At 39.2% G+C, this 18,487-nt stretch overlaps 1 protein-coding gene and 1 long non-coding RNA gene across 11 annotated transcripts in view; both read left to right on the forward strand.

Annotated features, from left to right (window-relative positions):
- LOC139363057 (uncharacterized) overlaps positions 1-17,072 on the forward strand; it is a 92,630-nt gene extending 75,558 nt beyond the window's left edge. The window contains exon 3 of the long non-coding RNA XR_011622937.1: positions 1-17,072. This exon is cut by the window's left edge and continues 42,874 nt beyond it. This is a non-coding gene — a long non-coding RNA (uncharacterized lncRNA).
- Positions 1-18,487, forward strand: part of PRKN (parkin RBR E3 ubiquitin protein ligase) — a 1,377,649-nt gene that overhangs the window by 147,301 nt on the left and 1,211,861 nt on the right. The window lies entirely within an intron of this gene.

Raw genomic sequence — 18,487 nt, forward strand, 5'->3', positions numbered from 1 at the left:
AGCAGGTATTTAAAATTTTTCCCCCAAATATTTTCTTTTCATTTGGAAAAATAATCTGAATGGAAATTTTATGGTTTCAGAAGGTTAGTATTATTCCTAAAATATATTACTATTAGACATGAACAATGAAAAGTCCTTTTTTACCCATATATATGAAAAATTCCATAATGAGCATGTATTAATTTGCTATTAAAAATGTCTAAATTTTATTTTAAAGGAAAAGAGAAGAAAGATAATTAAAGACATCTGGCACTTTTGGAAATAAGCTCACATGCTTACATGCACACACACACGTGAAAATTAAGTCAGAAAGTGACTAATATATTTACTTGGTGTCTCATTCACAAATTATTTAATTTCCAATGAGTTAGCCATTTTATTGAAATCCCTTAAGTGAGTTCAGTTTTTAAAGTGCTTACTTAATGCCTACTGTGTGCACAATACTGTGCCAGATGCTGTTGGAGATATAAATATCAAGTACAGTATTACCGTGACACAAACAGAAGCATAAAGCAATGTGTGAATATATGTTTTAAAGGGTCAGGCAGGTTTTAAAGTGAGAAAACAGAGTGGCAAAACCAGATTTCTAGTAATGGTTGAAAGTATTGAATACAAATGCCAATATCAACAACAAGCCTAAGTGTATCTCTACTTTTAAAATAAATGTTGCTGTTATGAGTATCTGGGAAGGCTTAGAACCACATTCATTATTATTTGGTTACACCATGAAATGATGTGTTTTGAATGCATTGCAAATAATCTGAAACACAGAAAAAATACATATTAAATTTTAAAAGTTAAATTTAAAGTTAAATGTTTTAAAAGACAAGACAAAAAAAAAGTGTACTTATGAGTACAGCTGTTTAAACATACAGTCACTATCCCTTCTTTTCCCAGAAGTGTGAATGAGGAAGAAAAATACTGGGAAGAAAGAAAGCAAAATACGAACATGTCTTTGTTTATGGATGGTAGCAGCTATCGATGTTTTTTTTTTTAATTTCTTGTAACATTTTTGTATTTTTGAGAGAGAGAGAGAGAGAGAGAGAGAGAGAGAGATTGAAGATATTTACGATGAAACAAAGGAGAAAAAGGCAAAAAAGTATAGTGGGGGTATTTTTAAAATCTGCATAAGTATGACCCCATGTGAAATATCTCCAAGGGTATGTGTTGTTGTTGCTTTATGGCATAAGGGACTATGTAAAGAACACTGAAATTTGTAATAAAATAAAACATCACAGTCATACAGTTTGTCAGAAATCCCAGAATTTCAGCTGGAGCATAACAGTACAAGATTGATGAGCCATGGTGCCCAAAGGTGGGGTGCTTTGCAGGGAGAGGAGAGCTGGTGGGAGTGGGAGAGAGTGAGAGGATGTTGACCTCAGCTTTCATCCAGTCCACACTCATAGTGACAGTAATGACAGCGGCAACTTACTGAGCACCCACCATGTGCCAGGTGCCACCCAGAAGCTTGCTTTATGGCACCGTGTGTTAATGGTGATGAAAAATGAGCTCTGCTCCAATAAAGCAAAGCAGGAGCGCACGGAGCACAGGGACACTGCCTGGGCATAGTGCCCATCTGGCTGGACAGTGTCACTAAGTTCCTATTTTCCTGGGAAACTTAGTTGTTTTCAGAAATCCTGGTTTAGTATTGTTTGCTTTTTTTGTTGGTGTTAATGTGAGGAATATTACATTCTAATCATCCTATTTCTTACTGAAACTTGGCCTTTCTCGCAGCAAAAGTCACTTAGTTCCGCTGGGCGCCGCAGCGCACACCTGTAATCCCACCACTTTGGGAGGCTGAGGCAGGCGGATCACTTGAGATCAGGAGTTCAGTACCAGCCTGGCCAACATGGTGAAACCCTGTCTCTACTAAAAGTAAAAATTAGTTAGGCATGGAGGCACACACCTATAATCCCAGATACTTGGGAGGCTGAGGCAGGAGAATTGCTTGAACCTGAGAGGTGGAGGTTGCAATGAGCCAAGATAGTGCCACTGCATTCCGACTTGGATGACGGATTGAGACTCCATGTAAAAAAAGAAAAAAAAAAGACTTCAAAAACTCACTTAGTTCAAATATGTTTATGTTGATGTGTAACTTTTTTCCCAAAGAAAATATGAAAATTTCTATTTATTTGTACTATTGAGAGCCAAGTTATGAGAGATGCATAATCTCCTTGCAGCACAGATACATTTTTCTCTCCCTTTATTCTACGTGATAATTCAAATGAGTGAAGATTTCATTTTGCTAGTCAAGATTACTTTCTTTCTGTGCTTCTTTATGAGGAAAGTCATTTTGTAATCATCAAGGAGGTTAATTTTGAATTCCTTAAAGGTAAATCACTGCAACCTAACTGATAGTCTATTATGCTTATATTTAATCACATATTATGCATGTATAATTATCAGATTAACCTATTCTTTGCATAACAACACCGTTATGTTTCTTTTAATTATGATTATTATATTATCATTAATATATTTATTGCCATTGTTCTTTAAGGGAGAAGGACTACCATTTGTTCCCGAGACTCTATGCTTTATTTTTGATAGTTGCTACCAGGTCAAGAAGTGGGACTAGGCTTTATGTCAGTGATAACTGTAACCCCAGGTTTTAATAAATGCTACTGTGGGCCAGGTGTGGTAGCTCACACCTGTAATCCCAGCACTTTGGAAGGCTGAGGCGGGCAGATCACCTGAGGTTGGGAGTTCGAGACCAGCCTGGCCAACATAGTGAAACCCTGTCTCTAATGAAAACACAATAATTAGCTGGGTGTGGTGGTGCATGCCTATAATCCCCGCTACTTGGGAGGCTGAGGCAGGAGAATCACCTGAACCTGGCAGGCAGAGGTTGCAGTGAGCTGAGATCGCACCACTACACTTCAGCCTGAGTAGCAGAGTGAGACTCTATCTCAAAAAAACAAAAATAAAAATAAATGCTACTGTGTGCTTACTTTATGTTTTTATAAAAGCATTTTAATTAAATGTTTGTTAAAATGTACCTCTTTATTAAAATAGCCAAATGAATAAGTCACAGCCTTCTTCCCCTTGGATCTGGTGGTTTTCACTGTGCACATTACCTTTCACATGACCATTGGACTAATAGAGCACTGATGCCTGCATCGTGTCTGCATTAGCAGGACCTGCCACAGTGCCTGTCACGGGCATGTAAGGCAGTCAGTAGGTGTTGATTGAACTGAACTCATTTCTTTAATCAAGAACAAGTGTCTTCATTGCAAGCTTTAACAGTTCAGGTATCTTTTGGTCTAATTTATTTTCTCTCTCTCTCTTTCTGTGTCCTTCAAACACATCTTATGTTTACAGACCTGCTTTTTCTGTTTCAAGGAAAAAAGTAATCCATTTACTTGATTAGAAATACTGTTTGGCTCTTGATATTAGATTTAATATGCAGCAGGTGTCAAATTAAGACCTGGCTTGTAGCTCCTCGTGGTAGATTTCAAGTCCTGATTGCTATGACTTTAACTCATAGTCATATTGGAGAGGATGGCACAGGACCTCTTTCTCTTCTGAGATTCTCAGGACACTTACTCACCAACCGCAACATGGTAATGGGGTGATAATGTGTCTCAGTCAGTAGCGTTCGTAGTATACCTTTGCCCTCTCCGTGAACATATAAAGATGTATTTCTGACAGAGCAGAACATTATAGTGGTTTCTCACAGATAGCATTAGCAGAGTATATTTTAGGAATTAATGCTAACTATTGAAACACAATAACTTCTGAAATGCCAATATCAGGATATTATCAAATCTGGATACTTATAATGCTTTATCACATAGTTAGAAGGAGGTACTTTACATTATTACGACATTCCCAAAGGCACCTCCTTTTAATTTTGTGGACTGAACTTATATACAACTTTCCTCTTCTTACCCAGCATATAGGGTCAGGCTAATTGGGGGTGAATCCTGGCTCCTCTACTGGGTGCCTTGGTGACACTGAGATAGTTACTTATCCTATGGAAACCCAGCTTTTGCAATATTGGAGATGATATTAAACCAAGATTATAAGGTTGATGTGTTAAATAATGTAAATTGGCCAGGTGTTCTTTAAGGGGGAAGGACTACCATTTGTTCCCGAGACTCTATGCTTTATTTTTGATAGTTGCTACCAGGTCAAGAAGTGGGACTAGGCTTTATGTCAGTGATAACTGTAACCCCAGGTTTTAATAAATGCTACTGTGGGCCGGGTGTAGTGGCTCACGCCTATAATCCCATCACTTTGGGAGGCCGAGGTGGATGGATCACCTGAGGTCAGGAGTTCGAGACCAGCCTGGCTAACATGAAACCCTGTTTCTACTAAAAACACACAAAAAATTAGCCGGGCATGGTGGCGCATGCCTGTAATCCCAGCTACTCGGGAGGCTGAGGCGGGAGATGGCTTGAACCCAGGAGGGGGAGGTTGCAGTGAGCCGAGATCACACCATTGCACTCCAGCTTGGGCAACAAGAGCAAAACTCCATCTCAAAAAAATAAAATAATAATAATAATAATGTAAGTCTATGAAATACTCAGTATGTTTACCCCGAAATGTGGAAACAAAAATAATTACCAACATTTACTGAGCATTTGTTATATCTTTTAATCATTCATATGTAAACATGTAAATAATTGCTAACACAAAATAAGAGAAGAATAGAATTGTGACAGGTTGAAGAATGTTTGTAAACACTAATCCCTGCATGACTCTTGGCAGAATTTGAGTAAATATGTATGGAATAAATGAATGGAGTCAGAGAATTTTCCAGAATATAGGAATTGGGTGGAATTAGAAGAACTAAATGCAGCCAGCAGGTGACAGGAGAAATGTGGTATGTAAGGGGAGTTAGTTTCTGTCGGAGGAAGCGGCCCCCATAACCACTCAGTTTTAGATATGCTTAAATGTTTACTGTGATTGGATATTAATTTTGAGTACCCTCTGAGGTAAAAGTAGTTATGATAAAAATAAAAGTTAATTTCTAATGTAGTCCACGAAAGGTGGACTATAGGCCAGGTGCGGTGGCTCATGCCTCTAACCCCAGCACTTTGGGAGGCTGAGGCGGGTGGATCACAAGGTCAGAAGTTTGAGACCAGCCTAGCCAAGATGGTGAAACCCAGTCTCTACTAAAAATGCAGAATATTAGCCGGGCACAGTGGTGGATGCCTGTAATCTCAGCTACTCGGGAGGCTGAGGCAGGAGAATCACTTGAACCCGGGAGGTGGAGGTTGCAGTGAGCCGAGCCATTGCACTCCAGCCTGGGCGACAGAGTGAGACTCCATCTCAAAAAAAAAAAAAAAAAAAAAAAAAAAAAAAAAAAAAAAAAAGAAAGGGAAAAAAAACCCAGAAAAGTATTTGTTGAATTGGTCTTGAAAAGTTAACTTGAATAACTTTGACACTGTTTCTGAAAATGCGTTTATAGGATATGCCCACAATTCATTGTATGGCTGACTTTTTTTCCTTACTGATTTAGAAAGCTGGAAAATCATGATATTCAAACATACATTAATGAATTTTTTGCTTGTGATTCACCTTCTCACTCCTGGATCCAGGAGCAAGGGGAATTATTCTGATCATTTTTCCCTGGCTAGACTTTGAAATACCCTTTCTCTAATCAGTAGCAGCTATGCTTAAATTCTTTTCAGGGGCAAGGCAGGAATTCTAATTTTTCTGAATGTACAGAGTGCTCCTCTAAGCAATTGACTTTGTTTATTGACTAATGACAGATTTTCCCTTGTGTTGGTTAAGAATGACTTTAAAGGTATGTCAGATAATGTTTTGTGTACAGTGTTCTATGTTCTCTGTCCTGGCATATGTAAATATAGTCAGTCTTAGCCAGAAAACCGCATTTAAAACTCCAAGTACTTCAGTAAGACAGCAGAGATTTCCAGAGGCTTCGGAAGATTGGTGGTGGGTTATATTTTTGTATGGCTTTTCTGAGGGTTGTTTTATTTTTGTTTTTAAATTTTTGCTTTATAGGATAATTTGTTAATTGGTAAATTTTTTCATTTGAGTGACGGAAGTCCTTCATTGTGCTCATGGAGAGTTTATGAGTCTTGCTACTTGCAGAGAGGGATAACTCTTTAGAATAGCTGTCCTCTGGGAGAGGGAAAGCATAAACAGAGAGATGCTGAGTCATAGAGCATTACTAAATCAACACATCAATCTCAGGAATAATTGTTGGATTCGTCAGTGGAAAATGATTCTACCACTTAAGAAAAGCCTTCAGGAATATACATCCTGTTCTCCCCCGACCAGCCAGCTCTTTCGGATATGAGAGTATTATATTCACAGGTGGAGTTTTTGTTTGTTTATCGAAGGAAAAGTGACTCTAGGAATGAAAAAGCCATGCTTCGCAAAGAATTTCTTGCGGTGTTTCTGTCCTTGCTGGTCACTTCAGAAGCTAACTCTAAACCCTAAACCTCTTTCTAGCCTTTGCCACATAGAATGGTCATTGTCTTAGTGCATTTATGCCGCTATAACAGAATATCACAGACTAGGTAAATTGCAAGGAACAGAAATGTATTGACCCACTCTTCTGGAGGCTGGGAAATCTAAGATCAAGGTGCCAGCAGGTTTTGTGTCTGGTAAGGTCCTTTTCTGCTTCTAACATGGCACCTTGTGTGCTGTGTCCTCCTGAGGGGGATCAAAGAGGCTTCAAATGGCAGAGGCAAGGGGGCCGAGAGACAAAAAGGCATACCCCTTACCCTTTTATAATGGTATTAATCCCATCCCCTTGGGGATTATCGCCCTATCCCCTCCCAAAAGTCCTACCTCCTGTCACTGTCACAATGGCAACCGAATTTCAAGATGAGTTTTGAAGGGGGCAGACATGTAAGCCATAGCAATCACATTTTCATAAACAGTGTCTTTCCATATAGCAAGGAGGTATATAGCAAAGTAAGAATTTAAAGGCTTATTTTCCTTGCTGCTGATTTAATATCATGTGTTATAATTCAGAGACATGGAAGGTACAATTTAAAAACCAGCTGATAAGTTTTTAGAGACCCACTGAGTACCTAGCACTGTGGAAAGTCTTCTGTGGGATTCAAAAGCTTAAGATAAAAACAAACCATTTAACCATTAGGCTTGGAGCCTGTTCATTAAAATGCAAAGAGAGCTGAGTTTAAGAGCTTGGTAACTTGGGTTTTAAGAGGAATAAAGCACTGCAGATATTATCATGCAAATTTGAACTTGAACTTGGTCCTAGAAATAATTTCTATTCATAACTCCGTCTTTTCTTTCAGAGACCCTTAGACTATCTATATGACAGGATAAACTGTGTTAACACAAAAATGCAGATACCATAATCAGGATATTTTATCCTCAGTATCCTTAACTCTTGAAACTGGAATAACTGGATGATACAGAACATTTATTCAGCTTTCTTAAGTGCAAAGTCACATGGATAAACATTGTCATTCCAGTGTATTTTCTTTTCCATTTTAAAAATATTTAGCACTTGTTTTTATAAGCTTTAGGATCTATCAAGCAGTGAGAACTGCAGAATGACAGGATTTCCTCCTGCAAGGCATCCTTTGCATACATAATGTTGGACTTCTCTGCTTCAGTGCTGTCTTCTCAGATGGATATGTAATGTGTGAAATGCTTAATAATGTCATGAAAGAGATTTATATGTTTATCTATGTTTTGCAGATAAGAGACTTAACCACAGGGAATTTAAATGACTGAGTGGTTAGCACTCTGCATTTGGAAATAATTCAAATTTTTATCTAAGTCTGTTTAAATTTTTGGCTTTTATTGCCCTTTGTGAGAGAGGTCATGTGAGAGAAAACATGATTCCCCCTCTCCCTGTTGGGTTTTTGGGGTCTACCTTTGCATCTTGGTTTTGACCAGGCTTCTCATAACTATATTCTAAAAATAAATTAGGGGAAAATGTGCAGATAGTTCAGTTAAGTAATTTACTTTACCTAACTCTATTAGTTGAGAAAAACTCTTAAAATCTAAGTTAAATATATATATTTTGAGACAGAGTTTCACTCTTGTTGCCTAGGCTGGAGTGTAGTGGTGGCTCACTGCAACCTCTGCCTCCTGGGTTCAAGTGATTCTCCTGCCTCAACCTTGAGTAGCTGGGATTACAGTCGCCTGTCACTACATCTGGCTAATTTTTGTATTTTTAGTAGAGATGAGATTTTGCCATGTTGGCCAGGCAGGTCTCGAACTCCTGACCTCAGGTGATCTGCCTGCCTTTGCCTCCCAAAGTGCTGGGATTACAGGCGTGAGCCACCGTGCCTGGCCTAAGTTAAATATTTATCTTTGTATATGAAGTTCTACAAATTCTTTATGTAAGTCATTCCATGGGAAGATTAGAAATTGGTTTCCTTTTCTTGTTGGATCATGACACTGGTGAGCTAGGAATTTAATATTCATTTCCACTTTTTCATTAATTGCCATATAACTACCTTGAATATTTTACTATTCATTCTAAGTTAAATAATCTTTTAAAATCTCTCCCGAAAAGTAAATCGCTTATGAATGAATCTGTCCCTTTTGACCTTCACTTAACCTCTTTTATCTCAGATGCTTGGTATTCTTTTGGGGAAAGGAAAGCAAATTTATATTAGTATCAGTTCTCCTTTTAATACATTCAATCTTTTTATTAGCCTTATGAGAGCATCTTCACTTAGTGGTGACACCCTCGTTGAACCTCCTGTGGCACTTTTGATTCTTTCTCAGAAGAGTGGTTTCTAGCATTGACTCCGTTCTGGTACCCAAGGAGCCTGGAATATTAATGTTTTCTCAGTTCAGCAAGTATGCTTGACATTACATGGTAATTTCAGTACACACCACTGAATCATGTCTGCCTTAGACTTTGGGGTGAGGGGGGTGTCTCTGAAGAAGTAGGAAAGGCGTTATACACTCAGCAAGCCCTCAGGATTCTACAGCAGAGGTAGCACTGATGGAGCCTCAGATTGATGAGCCTGCTGAGAGCCTGTGCCCAGCTCCTTGCTGTTTGTGTGCTTCCACATATAAACAGTGTAGCTCAAGATTTCTGTGGGAAAGGGGCCTTGCCTAATTACCTCCCTTGATGTATTGTCCAACACAGTTCATGGACCTTCTCACATCCAGATGAATTTCATAAAACATTTTCTTGCCTGTTCCTGACATTTGCTGGTGGGCCTCCTACAGATTGTCTTTTTTTTCTCTCTCTTTGCCATTGTTATCCTCCTAATACAGGTCCCTGTCACCTCGTGCTAGATTTGGTCACACCTAAATTACTCCCAATTCTCACGCCCTCCTTGAAGTTATCTTCTTTACTTTTTTTTTTTTTTTTTTTTCAAGACAGGTTCTTGCTTTGTAGCCCAGGCTGGAGTGCAGTGGTGCAATCACTGCTCAATGAAACCTCTACCTTCCTGGGCTCATGTGATCCTCCTACCTCAGCCTCCCAAGTAGCCAGGACTACAGGCATGCGCCACCACACCTGGCTAATCTTTGATTTTTTTTTGTAGAGATGGGGTTCCACCATGTTAGCCAGGCTGGTCTCAAACTCCTAGGTTCAAGCCGTCCGCTTGCCTCAGTCTCTCAAGTGCTGGGATTACAGGCATGAGCCACTGTGTGCAGCCAATGTTATTTTCAGAGCACCATCTGATACCATGGTTCCCTGTCACTGAAAGTCCAATGTCTTCTAACTGTCATATGAACTCCAGACTCTTCAGGCCACCTCACGTCTATGGGACTAGATCTTAAAAGGAGTTGTATTATACTGAGAATATTATCTAAAATAATGATAACTTTTGTGATAGGTCATGTTTAATCAATTCAGCAAACTCTTGTGGGGAATATGTTGTGGGGTATCACCCATCTGGGGAGGTTCTGTGTGTGTGTCAGCAAGAAAACAGGGCATTCCCTAAGAAGCTGAGTCTGCTAGAGAAGAAAGACGTGTCAACAGACATTTATAAGATAAGCCCAATAATTGTGTGTGTGAACGTGTGTGTATAAATCTGTGTGTGTTGAATTTTTGTATGTTTGTAAATGTGTGTGAATGTGTGTGTTTCAATCTGTGTGATTGTGTGTGAATTTGTGTGTGTACGTGTGTGTGAATCTGTGTGTATCTGTGTGTGTGAATTTGTGTAAATCTGTGTGTGAATTTGTGGGTGTGTATGTGTATATCTGTGTGGGTGAATCTGCATGTGTGACCTTGTGTGTGTAAATCTATGTGTGTGAATCTGAATATGTGTGTGAAAGTGTGTGTGAGAATCTGTGTGAATCTGTGTGTGTGAACATTGTGTGTAAATCTGTGTGAGTCTTGATATGTGTGTGAAAGAGTGTGTGTGTGTGTGTGCATGAACTTGTTGCATGTAAATTTTGTCCACTGAAGGAAGTTGAGGCAGCCTCCACTACAGTGATTAGGAGTCGCTAGAGATGAGGTGATTAGATTGGGTCTTGAAGGAGTATTGGGTCTGAGTATTTGCTGGGCATGGAAGATAAAAGATTTGAAAAGTCATTCTAAGTAGAGGAATCAGCATGTTTAATGTCATATTATTGAAACTAAGTGACAGATTCGATTGGAGTCTGGATTGGAGGAAGGGGCACATGGCAATGACAGGCTTTGATTTCTTTTTCCAGGAAAAGGCTCAACATTCATTTGCTATGTCAAAGAAGAATATGTAGCATAAGATTTTAAAAGATAGGAAAAATTGGCTCAAATTGTTTTGTAGGGTGATGACTAAAGAAACATATGTAGATAAATAAACTTTTTGAATAATAATTGAAGGCCAGGATGTTTTTCTATCTTATGGTGTTTAAGTTACTTTTGTGTCAACCTTGAACTTTTGGAGCTTAAGTTCATTTGCTTTTAGTAAAATTTGTTTTCCTTTTTCTAAGAAAAAAATAAGACATAAGTTAGACTTAAATGGGATTTTTTTAAAGATAAAATAGCTCTTAGAAATTTTGCATTTTGATGAGATGAATTTAAATGAACCAAATGCAATCAAATGAACAGCCCTTAAAATATACTATGTGTGAAAAATCAAATCAAGAATGCTTAGAGCAAAACATTTAAGGCTTTATTATATTGAAGCCATTTGAAAAGTATATTCTAAATGATGAACAAATAGAATGTGTGATCAGGTTTTATAATTTAACACTGACTTCCCTCTTTTCCACGGTTGTACTCCTTTCCTGTTCTATATACAGTTTTCCTAAATACATTGTTCTCAAAACAGACATTTAAAATAGTATTGCTGTTTTATTATGAGAAATATTTATACTCTTTGTTTAAATATGTATGTGATCTAGAAACATTTAAAAAGGATAATTAATTTCACATACCCAGCCCCAGACTGTTAAACTTTTGTTGCAAAGTCCACTGAAGCCATTTTAGCCATGCGCATATATGCACACACACATGCCCTTTTATAACATGTTTTTAATACCTTATATTTAATACATGTAATTTTCATATTTTTAATTAAAACAGAGGCTTATACTATATATATGTTTGTATATATCACATAGTTTTGTACAGGTTTTTCACTTAATACCATTAATATTTTGGTTGTGGATTACTGTTTTTGGTGGCTAAATATTATTTTAATTTGTCCAAATATTTCCTCCTGATAAACCCCTGTGAGTTGAATTGCTGATTCAGAGAACATCGATATTTCAGCCTTTAAAAGGGTTTTTATGTTCCCGTCATCAGTGGTTGTGAGTGCATATGTTTGCAGACCCTCATCAATATTGAAGTTAGCTTCCTTTCAATTATTTTTGCCAATTGTATTTATTTAGTTTTTAAATTTTTAAAAATTAATTATAGTTTTTTGAGACAGGGTCTCACTCTGTTGCCCGGGCTGGACTGCATTGGTGTGATCACAGCTCACTGAAACCTTGATCTCCTGGGCTCCAGTGATCCTCTCAGCTCAGCCTCTCAAGTAGCTGGGACTATAGGCATGCACCATCATGCCTGGCTAAATTTTTTAGTTTTAGTGGAAACAGATCCTCGCTATGTTACTGAGGCTGGTCTCAAACCCCTGGTCTCAAGTGATCCTTCTGTCTTGGCTTCCCACAGTGCTGAGATTACAGGTGAGCCACTGTGCCTGGCCCATTTTTGCCATTATTATTTTATTTTTATTTATTTTGAGACAAAGTCTTGCTCTGTTGCCTAGGCTGGAGTGCCGTGGCACAATCTCGGTTCACTGGAACCTCTGCCTCCCGGGTTCAAGCAATTCTCCTGCCTCAGCCTCCTGAGTAGCTGGGATTACAGGTGCCCGCCACCACACCTGAATAATTTTTGTATTTTTAGTAGAGACGGGGTTTCACGATGTTGGCCAGGCTGGTCTCGAGCTCCGACCTCAGGTGATCCACCTGCCTCAGCCTCCCAAAGTGCTGGGATTACAGGCACGAGCCACCGTGCCTGGCCCATTTTTGCCAATTTTAGAATTCAAACTGTTACTCGTTTCCCTGTGATTTGATTTTTTTTTTTTCCTATTATTGATCATCTTTTTGTTAAAGTTTGTATATTTGCTTATTTATTGGGGGTATTTATCTTTTTCATATTTGTTTATCAGAGCTTTTTATAGATTGAAGATATAACTCTTTGGTTATGATTATTTCTCCACCTACTCACTTATTTTTTAATTTGCATATGTGTGTTTTTGTGTATGTTTTGGCATACAGACATTTTAAAGATTTAGGTCATCCAATCTGTCATTATGTTTTATGTTTTATCTTTATGATCATGCTTAGAAATGAAAGGCATTATTTTTGCCATTTTTCATTTACCTGAAAGAAACTGAACCCACCCTGATGGTAAATCTTTAGTCACTTTGATGCCCTGAGGGGCATCAAATCCTCAATCTCAATTTGTCTTTTGTTCAAAATGTACACTAAGTAGTCCCTTTTTTTTTTTTTTTTTTTTTAAGACGGAGCCTCACTCTGTCACCCATGCTGGAGTGCAGTAGTACCATCTCGTTTCACTGCAACCTCCGCCTCCCTGGGCTCAAGTAGTTCTCCTGCCTCAGCCTCCTGAGTAGCTGGGACTATAGGCATGTGCCACCATGCCCAGCTAATTTTTGTATTTTTAGTAGACAGTGTTTCACCATGTTGGTCAGGCTGGTCTCCAACTCCTGACCTCAAATGATCCACCTGCCTTGGCCTTCCAAAGTGCTGGGATTACAGGCATGAGCCACTGCCCCAAGCCAGCAGTCCCTTTTTAAAGGGAAGAAGTGGTTTTTTAGGAAAGCCTGTGAGATTCCAAAGTCAATCTGAATGTTCAACACTGGGTAATTTTCGTCTCTGTGTCTGCTGCCCAACCCTTGTTCAAGTTAGTGGTAGTGCAGTGTTGATTTCATCTTCCTAATATGCAACTTTCTTGCTTACTTTTCAGTGTTTGTATCAATAGATAGCATGCCTTTTGAGATTTGACTTTTATTAGTAATTGTGTCTAACTGTCCAGGCATTTTTGTGATGCTCTAGCCTTCCCATCATACTTTAAGACTGAGTCAGCAGAGGGAACTGCATGTTCAATGGTACATAGGTGAGTGAGAACATAGTCGACAGGAAACTGGAAATCAGGATATGGTTTCTGAAGAGAGGACATGGTCAGAGTGAGGAGGCAGAAGAAGGCAGAGTGAGAACCAAGGTTGAAGAAGGAAGTAAGATTCAAGCCATGCATGATCTCATAAACCTTACAGGGAGACTGAACTTCATTATAAACCAATAGAACCAAGAAAGGATTTTTCCAAGGGAAGAGGCACAATCAAGACCCAGATTTTATGGCTACAGAATGCAAAACTGAATGAAGAATGACTGGAGAGTTGCTGCTGGGGGACTGTTGCAAGAGTGGACAAGAGATCCAGGTAAAAGCTCTTGTTCTGGAATATAGGGTGCCATGGGTCTAGACGGCACAAATCCTATGGTGTTTATTTATAATACAAATAGTGTTCAGGAGTCCATGGAGACAGTGAGACCTACGGCCTGCGTGACTGGGATGTAGACCTGGCCATTCTTTTAGACACCAAATATGTGATGGTGATGACAAGCTCGGTAGTGGATGTGTGGTCTGTATACAAATGGGTCCGGAGCTGAGGAATCTGGGAATGTGCTAGAGAGGCAAGCACGGAGGTCAAGTCTGCATGTATCAGCATAGAGACTAAACTATAAGTCCTGGGAGCTAGGGGTCAACCAGTAAGACTGCATTAAATGAAAAAAGACTGAGGGAAAACATGGAAGAAGAGCGGCAAGTGCTCTCAGGAAGCCGAGATACAATTGCTGGAGGGAGAGGAGGACAGCCAGGATGTCTTCAGGAATTCACAGGGGAGAGCCTATGAAATCATCAGAGGGGTCACCTGTGTAGTATGAGCAATAAAGGTTAGGGTTAAAAATGGTTTGCTGGGTGTGACCATGCAGAGGTCATTCTGCAGTCTTTTGTCTGAAGCAATGAAGAGGTGAAGAACACAGTAGGTAGTTCCGTTTCTACCAGAAGACATCTGTTTCTCCAAGACTGACAGAAGATGAAGATAGATGCAGATCTAGGTGCAGGGCCTGGAATCTGAGGGGTGTCCGGCCTCATTTTCTCCATGGGCATAGAAGAGGCCTTCTGAAGGAAGAGAGGAGACCTAGTAGCCATTACCAAGAACACTGATGGATTTGATTACATAAAAACTGAAATTTTATGTGTGGTAAAAGAAAAAACAAATAGAAATAAAAGATGAACCATAAGCTGGGAGAGAATATTTGAAAAGCATAAAACAAAGGATTAACATCCCTAATCTATAAAACATGAAAGGGGGAAAACTCAGCTACAGTGTTGCCAAGTCCACTCAGAACAACCAGTGTACGTAATGGAAAAGAAAACAACCAATACATTTGACCTTGCTGGAATCAAGCAAGTTCATATTAAAACAACAGAATACCTCCTTTCGTCTATCAGATTAGCAAAGACAAAAAACTTAACACTCAATGCTGTTGAAGAAATAGGGGCTATATGTCTTACTGATGGGGAATAAATTAATTCAGCATTTTGGGGACAGCAATCTTATGGTCTCTTCAAAATGTACACATGCATTTCCTGTGAAACAGCCATCCCATTTTGAGAATTTAGCCTTCAGAAATAAAACTACAGGAATGTCAAAGATACACTTTGAAATAAGTAGCAATATTGCTTCTAGTGACAAAATATTCAATCTGAAGATCGATCAATAATGAAATGGTAGAATAAAAAACGGAATATCCATACTATGAAAGAGATGTTAAAAAGATGATTGGCTTAAGAATATCATGATACAAATGTAACTGGGCAGCATAACCTCAAAATGCATTTTAAAACTTTTTTTTTTCTCTTTCTCTTGGGTTTCAAGATGTAACCTTGAAGCAAACTACAGAAGCCTTTTTCCTTTAGCTTTAAAATAGACTCCACATCCCTCCCTTTCTCCCCAGATATACTCCCTTCTTATTTATCTAACTGTATGTTAGCATCTAATTATGTGCCTTCTTTGAAGATTCAGGGGCTAATCTTGAGACAGACAGACCAAGCCTGGAGACCCAGCTGCAGAATTCCAGAGGTGACCTCAGGGGGCTAATCAGCAGCCCCGCCACTGTTGAGATGACGCCAGACCATGTACCAGGTGGACTGGGACGCAAGATAGCCACTGGAACAAGATACGCAGACATTGTCCTCAGCACAATTCTGGCATGCCTTTCATATCAAGTTTTCCCTTTTTAAACTCCTTCCTTCCCCACCAAAATTTGAAGTAGTTGCTTTGGATGGGAATCCAGCCACTTCCCCAGGACTAGTTTTGGTTAATAAAGTCACTTTCTTTCAAACAGGCCTCACACTTGTTAATTCTACTCTGCAAGCAATGAGCTTTCTGTTACATAAATGATCACAATTCAGAGTATAGAAATCATAATTCAGAATAAGTTATACATTCCCTTTAAATGGACTTACGTAAATGTATTTCACGTTTGTATAAATAAGAGAAAAGTATGGAAAGATACTAGCTAAATTTTTAACTGGGAAGGGGTGGGTGATGGAAGTGGCAATGGGTAGACCAGATGAACCTTAATATCACTTGGATTACTAGCAAAAGGGTGTATGACCCATTTAATTCACATCACTAAAATAAAATGAGTAATTTTATAACAAAAGAGACAGTAAACAGACTGAGTAGAAGCGAGCTGGGACTAATTGGAAGGTTGTCACAATGTGGAGGTTTCAAAGGATGGAAGAATTCGAAGGTGTTGGGACCAATATCTATGCATGGGAGCGCTGAAAGTCTGCAGACGGCGGAGAGCTGGGAAGATCTCCAAGACAGCTCCTGGCCCGGCCTGCCCCCGAGAGGCGGTGTCCTCCTCGGGGAGCTTGTGAGAAAAAAGGGATGCACAGAGTGAGGGCTGGGAGGTCTTAGCTTTTGAGGGAAGCCTGCGTTTCAGTTTGAGGATCACCCATTGGAATGAGTGATTCAGTCCAAGACGTGGAACTCATTCTCTGTTTGGAATCTACCCAAATATATAAGACATTCTAAAAATGGAAAATAGAGCACCCACAAGGTGAAAAATGTAATTGTAAATAAAATGAATAGAGATGATTTTGAGAAATGTGGGCATTTAAAGGACAATTTTTCAGATATTCTGTGTTTATGTCTGGCAATTAAGATTTCAATGAAACATTTCTGTTGCTTTTACTGACTGTTGATAGCTTTATTAACGACAAGGGGTGACACACAGATATTAAAAATGCAGAGAATTACTGGGGAGCAAAGGGAAGAGCCCCGGGGCGGGGGGTTGTTTGTTTTTAGGTTTACACAGAGTTTTGTAAGAATAGTTTCACAGCCACAGGAACCTAAATTTTCTATAAATATTTTTAAATGAGTGGGGGATAGTGTATGTCTGCATAAGAAGTGTGACCATTCATGATTTCCTGATTGATTTGACTAGTGAGATTGATTGAAAGAGCTAGTAAGATTCCTTTAATGCTGTTTTTCCATAGAATTGATAATATTTTTCTCTCCCTGGTAGGACATTTTGTAGTAAAGTAAGGACACTCTGAAAGGAATATTTCAGTGCCCCAAATACTGTAAAATGATATTGCCCCCATGAAGACGTTTTGCTCTCTCTAATGACAGACTTAAGGATGTCCGTCTACACCTGGCCCATCAGGATAGTAATTCGGATGCTTTGACAAGTTCGCTGCTCCATTATCTTCATTCTGCAGATGACAAAGCTGGAGCAAGAGGAGGCTAAGCTGGATCACACAGCCAGCTAATGTCAGGGCTTTGCTGTAAATCTTCTTGTGTAAGTCTTGGATATGTTTTCTATAGCCATAAATTATTTTTCACGAGTGCCGAGTGTTTATTCTGCAGCAGTATGGAAGCATGTAGAGTAAAACCCGAGTTACTTAACATTATGCAGGAGATCACAGTAAGTAATAACTTGGATATGGATTTTCCTGGAAAATTTAACGCATTCAGCATGACACACTGAAGGATGCCTTCAGAACCTACGTGGACATTCAAAGACACATTTGGGACAGGTGAGACAGTTTATAAGGGGGTAATAGAGGGCAAGATCTCAAGTCTAGGTGCCAGGATGCAGGCTGGATGAAAGGAGAGTCTTCCTTCTTCTTTTCCCAGTAAAGTGGGAAGCAAATGTCTTTGGGTGTCTGACTTTGTTAGACTGGCTGTTTTTAGGTTAAAATGACGATAACATTATTCGATTGCTACTTTGGTCTCTGAGTTAATCTGTGCTGCAGATGTAGTTTCTGTGGGGACTGAACGCCTATGATAAGATAACTAAGAAGACGTCAAATATGACTTGAACTTAATGATGCTGGATTTGGTTGTTATTGGTCTATGTTCCTTCTTTTTTTTATTCTTTGCTCTGTCACCCAGGCTGGAGTGCAATGGCACAGTCTCGGCTCACTGCAACCTCCATCTCCTCGGGTGATCCACCCACCTTGGCCTTCCAAAGCGCTGGGATTAGGTGTGAGCCACCGTGCCCAGCCTCAATGTTTACTCTTTTTCTAGAACCTGCAGTGACCCCTCAAATAATACCTAATGTATATGCAATAAAGTTACAATCTCTCTCCATAATCCCTGTGCTTATTTTGCTTACATATGCATAGGAAAGTATATCATCTATAATCTGAAGCATAGCTGTGTATGTTTCCATTAGCTGATACTTAAGTGCCTGCTAAAACCAAGTGTTAGTAATACAGATAGAAAATGGTGAACACAGGTAGCAGATCAACAAGTAAGAATTATGTAAGAATCTTAGATAATAAATGTGAAGTAAATTAAACAGGGTAACATGGTAGTAACCAGATCATGTTACTATCTTGTTACTGTCTGATAGTTATACACACACACATACGCACAGTGTGTGGTATAAGTTTAGATCGAGTCCTCAGGAAGGACCTGAGAAAGTGACTCCAGAGTTGAGATATGAATGAGAAGGAAGAAGAAGCCACAGTATTTTAGGGAGATGGAAAGAGTAAGATTGGAGGCCTGAAGCCAGGTTGTTGTGAAAAGAGAGA

This window comes from Macaca nemestrina, chromosome 5 (genome assembly GCF_043159975.1).
Source record: "Macaca nemestrina isolate mMacNem1 chromosome 5, mMacNem.hap1, whole genome shotgun sequence".
Classification (NCBI taxonomy): domain Eukaryota; kingdom Metazoa; phylum Chordata; class Mammalia; order Primates; family Cercopithecidae; genus Macaca; species Macaca nemestrina.